A 4,074-nucleotide genomic window follows, 5' to 3' on the forward strand; every position below is an offset into this window, starting at 1 on the left:
CAAAGCTGGTGACGTTACCACTGCATCAACGTGACACACATATGAACTGATCAAAAATTAAGAATAAACTAAGATGAATGTACAAAAATATATAACATTTTTTTCAATTTTGACCTATTTTTGATCCCTTAAAAACTATTTTAACCGGTTAAAACCCATAAAAGAACGGCCCATAAAAAAATCCAATCATTTGAAGTCCCTAGCGACTTTTAGTTTTGAAAGAGAAAGAATTTGAACATATGGAGACAGACAGACATATAACTTTTTATATATTAGATTAAACGTTGGAATGAGATTATTTGAAATAAGAAATCCTCACAAAAACATAATAAATACAAGCAAAATACAAAACAAGATGAAAGTCACAACATGACCACTCCCATACTCCCCTCCAATGAGAATTCATTTTGAAATAAGTTTTTTCTGCCAACTTACATATGACTAATTTTTCCGAATGTAATGTGTTTATGGTTCGCAAATCCGTGGTTTTCCTCATAAGTTTGATAAAATAATTCGGATCATCTGCATGATTGTGTGTGACGAGGCTTTCCAGAGATTTCAGCAAAACATCTTGGAGTTTTCTTATCTGTTCGACATTTCTTAAGCCAGGACGGTCTGTTGAGAGGAAACAAGAAAATAAAGAAACTTAGAAAGAAAGGAAGAAAGAAAGAAAAAAAAATCTCCAAGCTCATTCTTAATTAATAAAACAAAAACAAAAAAAAACTTTGATGTACGCACACGTTACGGAATGAAATTGTCATATTCTAAAAATCACGTAGATTGCTCAAGTTTTTTTTTAGGAAATCATTTTTTTGTACGATTTTTAGCGATTTTAGAGTAGTAAATTGTAATCATTACAAGGTTGATTTTGATTTAGGTAGTTCGAATTGAGTTATCTCCCTTAATTTATTAAACATGGCGGATTAAGACAACGTTCACGCTTCCGCACAAAATTGAATTTTCTTTAAAAAAAAAAACAAACAAAAAAAAACCTACTTGATCAATTTACGTGATTTTTGAAATATGACATTTTCCATTCCATGACAGGTACCTACGTCATAAAGATTTTTTACATATTTTTTTATTTTTTAAAATTAGGTTAGACTCTGAACTTGCACCAAAAACAAAAAAAAAACAAAATGTTTTACCGCAAGATAAAATACCAGGTTGAGAAACTGGCGCGGTCTATTCTTCTCTCAAGGGTAGATGGGACTCTTTTAAGCCGTGGTAGGCACCTCATCTAGTGATGGCGTCACAATAAAAAATACCCTTGATAGCCCTGGCGAAGCATCAAGTATTCAGTTACCGACACGATTTGAATTACACTACAAACTCGTGTAGTGAATTCAATCTCGGGTGTGGACACACTGGATTGGATATAATATAATGTTATATTCACAATGTTCAATTAATATACCCAAAGAAGGTCGAACGTTACATCAGCTGAAATGTTCTGAGGATGAACATAGTAGTCCAAGCAAGCCAAATGATTGTCGTGTTGGTGGCTGAGCGGTTAATAACACACGCTGAAAACCTGGGTGTGCCAAGTTCGAATCCAGTTCGTTCCACAGAAACACTTTAACTTAGAAATGTTAGTGAACTTCATGTGGTTCCTCCTGTAACTAACCAATGTCTTTCTAGAAAGAATTCTAACTAGAAAGATATCGAGGAAACGAATGCCAACAATAATGATCTGATTTAAGCAGAATGAATGAATGATGCTCAACCACAACAACACCAATTGTCATTGTTTTAAAGCTTTGGTTTTATTTTACTTCAATAACTTCTCAGCAATCAAGGAACTCCTATCGTGGACTAACACAAATATGAGATACATAAATATCCGTATGTTCAATTTTTAGAGTATCCGGTCGAATAATAAATTTAATTGTAAATTTTAATTTACAGTTTTAAATTCTTTTATTTTCCCATTACAATAAGCTCTACTTTCTATTGTGTCGATATTGAGCTTTTTTATTTGGTTGGGATTAAGGCACCCTTCGTGGGTATTCATAGTCTTTCAGACGTTGAGTTAGCAAAAAAGAGAAAAATACTAATTTTCCAGTCCCAATCGACACAATTTATTACGTATACCTTTTCATTTTGATCTCTTGGTCATACCAAATTCCAGGGCTAGAATTAATTTAGTCTGGTGGAGTATCAAGTTAAGTGATTTTACTTGATGTAATACCATGCAGAGGAGGTGCACCATTCCTCGTTATGGTCTAATGTATAGCCATGTCGAGAGGGATCTTATTTGAATTTGAGCTTTGAATATTAATCTATTTTGATAATATTTGGTCAGAGTTTACTTGTAAGGGGAAGAATTCTCGAGCCAGGTTGTCATAGAGAGAAGGAAGACACTCGAGGATGGTGTCGAGGAAGCAACTAAAATTCCCAGAACGTTTTATACGCTTTCATGTGTTGGAAAAATACACATTATAAATTCTCATTTAGAAACTTTTGAGACTTACAGGAATTATTTTAACATTATGGTTGAATTTTCAAATAGAACTTATGACCCTCTAACCGCCACTCCCCAAACAAAAAATATCTATCAACCGAAGGCGGGACATGGGAGGTGGGGGTGTAGGGGGAAAAATGTGTATACTTATGACGATTACCCTAATGTAATTCTTGTTGGGTAAGTCACCATTTCGGCGGGTCCCCCTTTTGGGGAGTCGTCGAAATTAATAAGACGGGAGTAGAAACCGACCTGGGAATAATAATAAAGAAAAAAAAGGAACTTCCAAACGAAGCGGTTTTATATTCATTTCAGCGTACAAAGTGGTATCGGGTTATAGAAAGTTCGTGATTTTCATTTTTGTCCCCTGACTCTGGAACCACTCGCGTCTCCGTCTTTTTGCTTCAAACACTTTTTTTTATCTCCCTTTTTGTCTTTCGCACCAGAACTGTTCTCCGTCCTGATTGGTTATAACCTTTGGTCACATTTTTGAGGAAGGAAGGAAGGGGGAAAGGGAAGAGTAGAGAGAAAGAGACATGTAATGGAGAAATAGTAGTCTTGGCTACATACTAACCATTTGAGAAAAGCACAATGGCAGAAAAGAGAGCCAGCTCATTTTCTTTTAGATTGAGTTTATTAAAATGATCAGCAAAGTCAAACATTGAATCCAGTAGAAATCCCCGACTTCCGCATCCATTGATCTGTTGGATGAAGAAAAAACAAAAAAACAAAAAAAAAAGTTAGTTACTTATGAAGAAAAAGAAAAATTAATTATAAGAACTTTTAATTTGAAAATATTAGAAAAACAAAAAAAAAATGTGATGAAATATTTTATAAAATGATTAAAACCATTTCTTTTGTTTTCATTTTTTCTTGATTGGTTGGTTGGTTGGTTGCTTTTGTTTTACAGCATATCAACCCTTTTCAGGTTATTTAATGCCGAATCCAAAGATTTTGGAGAACATTTTTTTTAATAGAATATATTTGTTGTTTTCAAGTCCGTTTCTATTTAACAAATAGTTGGGACCCTAACAGGTACTACAACTCCGGGCCAGAGTGGACCTGGGAGCAATCGTAATTAAAGGGTGGCTCCACACTCCTCAAAGCCCGCAAGCTGGGGCCTCACCACTGGATATAGTTTAAGGTCATATCCAGGACTAATTTTTTCTGGAGACTTTTGATATAAACCGACACATACACACACACACACACGATACTATATACGGCATAATCGTGTTGATGCACCAGTTCTCGTCAGATCACCAAAGTTAAGCAACGTTGAGCCTGGTTAGTACCAGATGGGTGACCATTTGGGAATTCTAGGTGTTGTATGTGCTCTCCGCTCATATCGGTATTTGTTTCCAGTCGTCCTGTACATACACTTCACTTACCACTGGTATTTAACAATGTCGACTCATGAGAGGCATGGTTAGAGATTGCGCATCCCCTGCCACAAAAATTTCATGCGCAAGTACCTCTTTGTGGGTAACTATAGTTTGTCAAAGACTGAAGGAGCCCTTGTTTTGTGTTGTGTTGTGTTGGTGTAAAACACTTTTTCAATGAAGATTTTTTTTTATAGCTTATTTTTTCCTTTTCATATTTCTAGTGGT

General features: G+C 35.1%; 1 long non-coding RNA gene and 1 pseudogene across 1 annotated transcript; one reads left to right on the plus strand and one right to left on the minus strand.

The window, feature by feature from the left end:
- Positions 1-479: 479 nt before the first annotated feature.
- LOC145275251 (uncharacterized) lies at positions 480-3,168 on the minus strand. The gene is made up of 2 exons (XR_013867098.1): positions 3,039-3,168; positions 480-615 (listed from the first exon to the last, which is right to left on the minus strand). It is a non-coding gene; the product is annotated as an uncharacterized LOC145275251 (long non-coding RNA).
- A 514-nt stretch (positions 3,169-3,682) lies between these two features.
- On the plus strand, positions 3,683-3,799 carry LOC145275252 (5S ribosomal RNA; annotated as a pseudogene).
- Positions 3,800-4,074: the final 275 nt, after the last annotated feature.

Source organism: Euprymna scolopes, unplaced genomic scaffold, assembly GCF_053919585.1.
Source record: "Euprymna scolopes isolate OS-2025 unplaced genomic scaffold, ASM5391958v1 sca693, whole genome shotgun sequence".
Classification (NCBI taxonomy): Eukaryota; Metazoa; Mollusca; class Cephalopoda; order Sepiida; family Sepiolidae; genus Euprymna; species Euprymna scolopes.